The 11,284-nt window shown below is 33.6% G+C and overlaps 1 long non-coding RNA gene across 1 annotated transcript in view; it reads right to left on the bottom strand.

Annotated features, from left to right (window-relative positions):
- LOC141381752 (uncharacterized) overlaps positions 1-11,284 on the bottom strand; it is a 537,547-nt gene that overhangs the window by 359,089 nt on the left and 167,174 nt on the right. The gene's annotated exons all lie outside the window — the stretch shown is intronic.

The following is an 11,284-nucleotide window of genomic DNA, read 5'->3' on the forward strand; positions in this document are numbered from 1 at the left end:
AACCCACTGCATACCAGTTCTCATAAAACATTTGCTTTTTGCTTTTATTGTTCTGATTTAAAAATTGGGGTTGCTGTAAATAAAGTTTTCTCCCTTCAATCTCAGTTTGTATATTATTATAAAAGCATTTCCATGTTCTCAACAACTTTTTATAAAACTCAGGAATATTTTCTATCATGCGGTCTTTAAATGCCATCCATAAGAAATCATCTCCTATTTGTCCACATTTATTAATAAAATAACTCATTATGCTTTTCCATGGAATATTGTCTTCATTTAAAAACTTTTTTAATGTTTTAATTCTCATGCTTTTCATTCTTATCCATGGATCTATAAGTCCTAGTCCTCCCTCATCCACCTTTCCAATGATAGTGTTATATGCAATTTTAGATGGTTTATCATCCCATAAAAACTTTAAAATCATAGTTTTTATTTTCTTATACACCCACGTAGGTAGACTAACAACACTTAAAACATACCACATCTTAGATAGAAAAAGAGAATTTAATACTAGTACTTTTCCTTTTAAAAACAACACTCTCTGTTTCCAAAAACATAATCTTTTTTCCATTTTATTTATAAGTTCATCCCAAATTATTTCTCTAATTTTAATTTCATCATATCCCAGTGTAATGCCTAAGATCTTTATGTAATTTTTTTGTTTTTTATATTCCCAATTTCCTTGTGGAACGTCTACTTTTCCCATCTTCATATATTCAGTTTTTTCTTTATGTACTTTTGCTCCCGATACTCGACAATATTTATCAAATATTTCCATAGCTTTTCCAACACTTTTAAAATCTTTTAAAAATAGAGTGGTATCATCAGCATACTGGAAAATTTTCTGCTCTGTTCTATTGATTTCTATTTTAAACCCTTTAATTTCCTTTTCTCCATTTATAGCTAAGCCTAAAGGTTCAGCAACTAATGTGTATAATAACGCTGATAAAGGACATCCTTGTCTTATAGATCTAGAAATCTCAATGTAGTCTGTTAAAAATCCATTTATTTTAAAACAACTAAAAATATCTGTATAAAAACATTTTATCCACTTAATAAAATTCTCACCAAAGCCAAATTTCTGGATTATGTCAAATAAATAGCTATGCTCAACTCTATCAAAAGCCTTTTCTAGATCTATGCTGAATAAAAATCCTTCATCTTTTTTTTTCTTTTATATACCAGATTAAATCTCTGATGCTTGTTACTGTGTCTGCTATATCTCTACCTATAACACCATAAGCCTGGTTAGTAGTAATAAGAGTGGGAACTATCTTTTTAAGCCTGTTTGCTAAAATCTTTGCTAATATTTTATAATCTGTATTAAGCATACTTAAAGGTCTATAATTTTGTAAATCATCTTTATCACCTTTATTTTTATAAATTATTTTAATCATTCCTTTCTTCATACTCTCACTCAACTGTCTTTTTTCAAAAATAGCAATAAAAAGTTCCTTTAAAATTGGAATTAAAACATCTTTAAAAGTCTTATAAAATTCGGATGACAAACCATCTAAACCAGGGCTTTTCCCATTACTTAACTGTGTTATAGCTTCGTTTATCTCATCTTCAGTTATATCACCATCACACAGTTTTTTATCCTCTTCACTTACTTTAACCTTTATTTGATTCAATAAAAAATCCTTATCTTCTTCATGAACTCCTTTTGCTTTAAACAAAGTTTCATAGAAATCTTTTACGGTTCTTAAAATACTTTCTTTATCTTTGACAGTTTTCTCTTTTGTTGAGAGATTCTTTATCAAATCTGCTTTTTGTCGTGTTTTTTCAAGATCATAAAAGAACTTTGTACTTCTTTCTCCTTCCACTGTATTTTTTATCTTACTTCTTATTCTAGCTCCCATACATTTTTCCTCTTCTAGTTTTTTCAGTTTCTCTTCTAATATCACTATTCTCCTAATATCCATATTTCCTTCTGTTATCTTTTCCATTTCATTCTCCCATTCTTTGTTTAATTGTCTTTCTTTAGCTCTTTTGGCTTTCTGCATTTTCTTTGAACATTCTTTTGAAAATCTTTTGGCCTCTAATTTTACATTGTCCCACCACACACTTATTTCTTCATCATATAACTCATCATTTACACTATTAATAATAATGTTTTCCATTTCAATTTTATAAAAATCATTCTTTAAAAGCTCTGTATTAAACACCCATACACCTGGTCCTCTTTCAACTCCACTGAAATCCATCATTACATACAGAAAATCATGGTCACTACAGCTAAAAATCTTGTAAAAAATATTTGAAATAAAAGATTCTAAATTTCTTGTACATAAAACATAGTCTAATCTACTTTGTTTTAAAACTGTATTTACCCACTGCCTTCTTGAGTATTCTCTTTTGGCTCTATTTCTCTCTCTCCATACATCTACATATTTATGTTTTTCACTCATATTTTTCAGTTCTCTTCTTCCAACATCTGCTCTATAAACCATATGATCATCTACATCTATTCTTTCTAAAACAGTATTAAAATCTCCTAAAACAATAACATTATTCCATCCACTCATTAAAACACTTAGATCTTTTAAAAAAGTAACTCTTTCCAAGTCTTCATTTGGAGCATGTATGTTACATATTGTTATTTCTTCATCCTTATTCATAATTTTAATAGTTAAAATCCTTCCATAATTATCTTTAAATAAGACATCAAATGTATATCCTTTTCCCCTTCTAATTAATATTGCCATGCCTTTTTTCTTATTTGGGTCATTATTATACAATATTTCCCCATCCCAACATTTTTTTAAATCATTAACAATGTTTTCATTCCATCCAGTCTCTTGTATACATATAACATCACATTTTTCTGTTAAAGCAATTACATTTTCAAACTTCACTTTGGATGACAGCCCTCTTACATTAATTGAAACCAAACATAAGTTGTTCATTAGAAATATAAAAGAAAACAAGCCATCCAAGCAAAAGAAAATCCAAATGAAACAAATCATCAATCATTTGTAATTTTTATGATCTAAAATCTTAGATCAGTTCTGTCAGTTTTTAGTTTTGCTTTTGCTTCCTTTCGTAATTTCTGTTTCTTAAGCACTTGCTGAATATTTAATTGTACAGTTTTTCTGCGCCTTCTGTTTATGCTGTCTATTGTTCTGTCTTTGGTCCCAATATTTATTTCTTCATTATCATCATCATCGCTTACCTCTTCCTCAATTCTGCTTTCTGTATTTTCACCTGCTGCTCCTTGTTCTTCTTCCATGTTGTGTCCATTGTCTTTCATTAGATGTTGTGCCTCAGTCTCTGCTGCATCTCCTTCATCCTCTTCACTCATGGCCTGCTCCTCTTCTTGTTCATTCAAATCATCCGGTGGTAATTCCTGTACTTCCTCTTCCCGTTCTTCATTGCTTGATTTCTCCATTTGTTTGTTCGTTTCCATAACTCCAGTCTCTTCCTCATCCGATTCACATCTGCACCACAATATTGTCTTTTTGCAGCCTTGGCACCGTGGGGCTTTACAGTCCCGCGCAAAATGCCCCTGCTCCAGACATTCTCTACACACAAATTGTGGGCAGTCTTTTTTTTCATGTTCAGCACTTCCACATAATCTGCATGTTTTTATCTGCTGATCATGTATGACTCTAAAATATTTTGGTCCTTCCTCTGTATCAAACTTTACATTGTAAGGAAGACTCATAACTTCTTTTGGAAATTTCACCCTGATAAACCTTGTTCCATCAGCCACAGTTGTTCCTGGATGATATCTTCTTCTCAGAGGGAGAATTGGAGAAACTCCCCAGTCCACAAGCTTTTGGATGATTTCACTATCTTGAATATAGTTTGGTAAATTTAAGAAAGAAACCATTCTCTCAGTTGCACAAAGTTTTGATATTTGACAGAATTGTTGGTTAATCATTAGTCCATTCATTAAGTGATCACAGTTCGTTTCATTTTCCATAGTTAGTTCATAGTCAAAATTGGATTTTTTCCTCAGTCCAAACAATTTTCCAATTCCAGTCTTATCTTCCACAGCCTTTATAATCATAGTTACAGTGATATTTTCAGGATCTTTCACAGTCATTGTCAGAGTTGTTTCTTTTTTATATTGTCGCTGAAATCTAGCTTGACTTTTCAGTTTGTTTATCATCTCATTTCTATGACTTGTTTGTTGGCTGTTTTCCAAGTGTTCAGCATTTGCTTTACCTTTAGTTTGTTGCATTTCTCCACTTCCTTCTCTACTTGTGTCTGATTTATTTTTCCTCCTTCTTGCCACAACAGTTGCCCATGTGTCATTATCGTCAATGGCGTTGTTTGAATCTCTTGAATTGTTGTTTTCAGGAGTAGCTTTGTCCATGCTGCCATAGTCCATTTTCAGTTCCAGTTCCTTTACCAAAGTGTCCATCCTTTCAAAACGTTTTAACCCCAAACAGATAACACTGTCTGGGGTTTAACTAAAACTAAACAAAATTAACACAATTTAATTTAAGCCAAATCAAGAAACAAAATCAAAATGGGAGAGCCTTTCTCTCCCTACTGCCACCTCACACTTCCTTGAAAGCACTGACTCAGTCAAACTCAAGGGGGCGTTGCCAGGGTGGTATGGCCGTAAACGAAAGAGGCCGTCAAGAGTTGGCTATTTAAATCAGGCGCAGCACCAGGGAACGAGCGCAGCTCAGCTGGCATCGACACAGCACCGACAGAAACAATGCCCTTGAAGGCGAGAAAAAAAATAATGGCAGCGAAGCTGTGACACGGGAAGTCTATCAGCTGCCAAATGAAGGACTTCGAAAAGCTTACAGCACCTGGTATTCCCAGGCGGTTTCCCATCCAAGTACTAACCAGGCCCGACCCTGCTTTACTTCCGAGTTCAGATGAGATCGGGTATTTCTTTTTTTTTATTTTATTTTTTTATTAAAAAATAATTACATTACATTAACATTTAAATACTTCAAGAAATTTCACAAAACAATTACATTAAAATAAACATTCTTCATAACATAACATGCTCTTTGGGCATTTTCCACTTTAAACCATTTAAAACATTATACACTTCATCATTAAACACATCATAAAAGCTTGGTAACATATCTTCTCCTTTAAAATACCAGTACAGTCTTTCTATGTATCTTTCCATTTTTCGTTTTAGTACATTCCACACATTTAAAACAACTTTTTCCTGTTTTGCTACATTTCTTCTTTCCCACACACATTTTTTAATCATCATTATAAGAAGATTTACAAACTTTTTGTTTTTGTTTTGCATATTCCATCCGAACATCACAAGAGTATTCCATTCCAATTGTTCTTCATCCCAATCTTTCAATAAATCTTTTAGCATTTTTTGGCATTTCATGTAAAAACATTCTAATTCTTTACAGTATAAAAACAGGTGTAAAATTCCTTCATCTTCTTGAAAACAAACCTTACATGTTGCATTTTGTTCTATATGTATCTTTGTTAAAATGCACTCAGTAAAAATTGCCTTGTGTCTTATAAAATATTCAAAACATTCCAATCTTGTTTCTATTATTTTCCCTCTCATGTTTTTCCATATATTTTCCTTTTTTACACTATTCAATCTTTGTACCCAAAAGTTATTTGCTATTGGTTCTTGAAATACACTATCACTAAAATAAACATAAAAGTCTTTCAGTAAACAATCTTTAAAATTACAAAGCTTTCCTTTTAAATAGACATGTATGACTTTTTCATTCCCACCTTCTTCCATATTTTCTATTCTTGTAATCCATTCTTTTGGTATGGCACCTTTGACCGTTTCAAGTTTATTTTCTATTTCCTTTACACTGTATTCCTCTTTAGCTTCTTCCATTAAGTCTACTATATATTGCTTAGTTAAAAATCCCTTTTTGAATTCATAAAGAACATCCCTTATTCTTAAAATCCCTACATCCATCCATTTTTTTAAAAAATAGTTCCTTCCCTTCTTTTAAAATACTTTTATTTAAAAACAAAGGTTGATTTAACAAGTTTTCTCTTCCCTTTACTTGGTAAAATACTCCGTCTAAAAATTTCCCCCATGCACTTAAAATTTCTTGATAAAACCCTGGTAACTTTTCCGTCATCCAGTTTTTTGTTTTTAACCAAAGAATGTCTTCTCCTAAGTTAAAATTGCCAACTTTGTTTAAAAAATATTTCATAACTTTTTTCCATTCTGTTGAGTTCTCCTCTTGTAAAAGCTTTTTAACTATTTTGACTCTAAGACAATTCTTCCTTTGTTTAATATCAATCAATCCTATCCCCCTTCTTCTGTTGCTCCTATTATTGTATTGTACGCAATTCTTGGGGGTTTCCCCTCCCATAAAAAATCTTGAACACACTTTTTTAATCTCGCTTCTATCCAACATGGCATTTCTGTTACATATAATTTATACCATAGCTTTGATGTCATTAAAACATTTAATATTAAGGCTTTACCCTTTAAGCAAAGTTCTCTCATCCTCCAAAAATGTAATCTTGATTCTATTCCTCTTATTAGATCATCCCACATCTTTTCTGTTGCTTTTCTTTCATTTTTACCAATTAAAATTCCTAAAATTTTCAGTTCTTCTACTTCTCTAAATTGGAAACAATCTGTTAAAATATCTGCTTTACCAAACCTCATATATTGTGTTTTATTTTCATTTATTTTGCTTCCTGTTCCCTTACAAAACTCCTGTACTTTTTTCATGGCTTCTTTTACACTCTTTTTCTCCTTCACTATTATTGTTGTATCATCAGCATACTGGTATATTTTTCCTTCATCCTCCTCTTCTTCTATTTTTATTCCTTTAATTTTAGTTTCTTGTTTTATTGCTAACCCTAAAGGTTCTGCGACTAGGGAATATAATAGTGCTGAAAGAGGACATCCTTGTCTAATCGATCTTGTAATTTTAAAACAATCTGTTAAAAAACCATTACATTTTACTTTTGTAAAAGCCCCTTTATATAAAATTTTAATCCAATTAATAAAATTCTCTCCAAATCCAAATGTTTTGAGTACATCAAATAAGTAAGTATGTTCTACTCTGTCAAAAGCCTTTTCAAAATCTACACTAATTAAAAAACCATTCATCTTCTTTTCTTGTAAATAATCTATTGTGCTTTTAATACTCATTGTTACATCTGCTATATCTCTCCCTTTTATTGCATATGCTTGGTTTGATTTAATTAATTTAGGCATCACTTCCTTTAATCTATTTGCTAAAACTTTTGCTAAAATCTTTAAATCTGTATTCAACACTGTTATTGGTCTATAATTTTGTAATTCAGTTTTTGCTCCTTTTCTTTTATATATTAACTTCATTAATCCCATCCCCATTCTTTCATTCATCTCTTTACATTTAAAAATATCTTTAAAAACAATATAAAATTAATTTCCTATTCTATACCTGGACTTTTCTTTTTATTTATTGATTTATTGCAATTTCAATCTCTTCTATTTCTCTGTCACATTCTTTGTTTTCATCTTTTTCTAGTTTTACTTTTATATAATTTATAATCTTCCTTTCTTTTTCTTTATCAATACATTTTTCTTTAAAAAGATCTACATAAAAATGTTTGATTTCTTCTAGTATTTCTGTTTCCTTTTGCAATTTTAAAATTTTTACTTTTAATTTCCTTTAGTATTCCTGCTTTAACTCTTTGCTTCTCCAAATCAAAAAAAAAAAAAAAAAAAAAGAATTTTGTGCATTTTTCCCCTTCTACTGTGTATTTAGATCTGCTCCTCAACATTGCCCCCTTATATTTGTCCTTTTCTAAATCTAGTAATTTTTTATTTAAAATGAAGGAATTCAATTTATTATATTTTTTAAAATCTTTATATTTCTTGTTTAATTCTTTTTTTTTTAGGATCTTTTAACTTCTTTTTCTGTATACTTTTTACATCTTTGTAGTACTGAACAATATTTGATTGTGTATTTTCTTATTTGATATTTTGCATTTTCCCCACCATATCCTTTTATCTTCATCATACATTCTATTTTATTTTCTTTCTCTATCAATTTTTTTATTTTTTTAAACATACTCTAAAATGGTTGTATTTAAAATCCAAGTCCCTGGTCCCCTTTGAACATTCTCCCATTCTATTTTAAATGTTAAAGCTTTTGATCACTAAAACTGTTTTCCTTATATTTCAGATTTTCTATAAAATTCTCAATATTCCTAGTACATAAAATAAAATCTATTCTTGTTTGACATAAAATTCCCCACTATTTTTGTCTCCTTGAAAACTTTTTTTCTCTATTCCTCTCCCTCTCTCTCTCTCTCTATATATATATATATTCCGTTATTTTCTTTTATTAACTCATTTAGTTCCTTTCTTACTATATCAGATTTAAAAACGATTCCATCTGCCATATCTTTGTTGGGTGGTTGCTAAGGTGTTGCTAAGGCGTTGCTAGGGGGTTGTTAAGCAGTTGATAGGCGGTTGCTAAGTGGTTGCTAAGGTGTTGCTATGTGAGATTACGTCATCCTAAGAAAACTCTGTTGTGAAGATCAGTATCCATGGCCCCCCAGTAGGGATACTGATTAACTGAGTAACATGAATAGTGCATTTTGCAGAAAACAATTTGTGGTGCGTGTAAAAATGTGTTTCCTCATAGGAGATGGCCATAGGAGGTGGGTGCTTGGTTAAGTGAAGGGGGGGCCGTGTGGAAGAAAGGTGAGTAGGGAGGGTTAACTGTTGGGGAGGGTTAGTAATGGATGGAGGTGGGTGCTTAGTGAAGGGATGTAGAGGAGAAAAAGGTGGGGATACTGGAGGAGGGGAAAAGAGTAGGGAGAGGAAGAGAGTAAGAACTTGTAGAGAAAGACTGAGCAGAGATTTTATTCCTGTCCATGTTGCTGTTGATGATGAGAGAGTAGTTTTAATGCTGCTGTTTTGTTATTTCCACTGTTTTTGTAATGCTGCTGCTGTTATTGTTGATTTTTCGTAGTCAGATGATGGTAGTAGAATTGCTGATGGGTTGTAGAGGGATGTTGAATTTTAGAAGCTTGTAAAGGAGCTGGAGCAGTCCTGTCAACAGCTTTCATGGGAAAACGAAGATAAGGAAGTCATTTTTGCTAGGCTTCCTATAGAACAGCACCCAGGGCAATAGAGAGATGGACTAAGAAAATGGTTAGTGTTAGGGTTAGGGCATGTTCTGAGATAACACTGAACAGCACCCAGGGCAACAGAGAGATGGACTGAGAAAATGGTTAGTGTTAGGGCATGTTCTGAGATAACATCGAACAGCACCCAGGGCAACAGAAAGTGCATGGCACAAATAAAAGGCCTCCAGTGACCTTAGCAGGTACCAAACCCAGCTGGCATCATTAGCCTCCCAGCTCCATTTGGCCAAAACCTCATACTACCATAATAAAATTAACACCACTTCAGACATACGCAAACTATTTAGGACATTTAATACCCTGCTCTGTCCTCCTCCCTCAACTACTTATCAGCTGGCCTCCTTCTTTACACACAAACACTCAAATTTAAATCTCCATCAAACAACACTCTCTGAAGAAAAATTCAGTCTCTTCCTTCACTTCATACTGGCACATTCCCAACCAGCTTTAAGTAGGTGTACCGAAGGCCAGCTAGTGAAGTGGTGTGCAGGTAAACCTCATTCCTCTGACCTCTAAAGGTGCTCTAGTGACAGACACTAGAGGCCATGGTCTTTAGCCTACTTGTTAGAGCAACTGCCATGCAAAAGGTCGCCGGTTCGATCTTAGCTCAGAGCGGGTTGGGTGGTGTAGGGCCATGGGTGTTACACAGGCCTGGGTAACCTCACTGTTCAAAAAAACATCATTCAACACCTCATTGGATGAAAAATACAGACTAGTCTCTCTCTCCTTCTATCTATTGTCAAAACACTACAAAGGGCTGCTTTCAACTAAATTTCCAGATTTTTAACTCACATCAAACTGCCTGAAGGATATTGGTTTGGAAAAACACTTCACCAACTGCTCAATCATCTGCTTACATCACCTTTCCTGCAACTCCACACATTCAACACAATTTTTCAATCCAGCTGGGATAATCAACCATTACCCCATGTAGTTCGATAAGAAATCTTAGGGTGATTCTGGATGATCAGTTGTCCTTCAAAGAGGAGATTGCTAACAAAGCTCCATCATCTAGATCTGCACTTCTTAACAGATCATGCTGCACAACTTTTGATGCAAACTCTTGTCATTTCAAGGCTGGACTCCAACAGTGCTCTTCTTGCTGGATTCCCATCCTGCACCCTTAATCCTCTACAGATGATCCAGAATGCTGCAGCTTATCTGGTCTTCAATGAGAGCCCATGTAACTCCTCTCTTTATCTCTCTGCATTGGTTACCGCTCGAGGCTCATATCAAGTTCAAATCACTGGCACTGCACAGCCTCTTACCTCCAACTACTGCTGAAGGTCTACATCCCCTCCAGAAGCCTCTAATCTGGGAGTGAGCGAAGGCTAAAAATCACTTTAAAAAAACCTTTTCATTGTCATGCTGGAGGAATGTTTTCCCATTACTAACTAAATGTAAATGTAAGACTCTCAAATGTAAGATTCTCAGTCTCAAATAATGAAATAAAATAATAAACAAAATAACATTAATCCATGCACAAAAATGGTGTGCTATTTTGTGCAGCAGTGGTTTCTTTTGAACATTACATGTGCTTATTGCAACCAAGTTAATTAATGGTTTTTAACCCTCATAGCAGATAAATCCTTCAGTTTGTGTCTGAAATGTATTATGTCTGGTGCCCTCCATGGCAACTGCTCATTGGAAGACAGTAAAACTTTGCTTTTTGCATTAGCTTGCTCATACTCTCTGCTGCTCTCTGCCCCCTCTCTCCTTGCTCACGGACACTGCACCGCCACGCCATAGGGTCGCAAAGAACTTTCCATGCAATCTCTTAAAGTTTAGGAACCTCCAAAACCACAATAAACTTCTGCAAACCGACTCTCAGCAGAGTCTGTCACCCCAGTAATCCAGGAGAACTTCCACTCAAGCAAGTGAATCCCAAAAATATCACTGTAACTGATTCACCAACCATACAGGAACGTTGTGTTTCGTCGAGGCCAGTTGGCGAAGAAAACTCAAACAAATGTTGTCTCTTGCTGATCTGGTGCATCTTAATGTTAAGCGGTTAAAGATAAGCCAAATCTCTGCTTTTGTGGTTTCTCAGGTGTGATTCTAAGATCTATTAATAAAAGGTAAAATTATTTTGGGACGGCTGTTCCCAAAAAAACTCATTTTGCACAAGCACCAGAATTGAGAAACACTGCTCTGAGGTACTCAAAATAACAAACTATCCTACTCAAAATTAACTGCCTTTCTAAAGTTA

The sequence above is a fragment of the Danio rerio genome, chromosome 4 (genome assembly GCF_049306965.1).
Source record: "Danio rerio strain Tuebingen ecotype United States chromosome 4, GRCz12tu, whole genome shotgun sequence".
Lineage (NCBI taxonomy): Eukaryota > Metazoa > Chordata > Actinopteri > Cypriniformes > Danionidae > Danio > Danio rerio.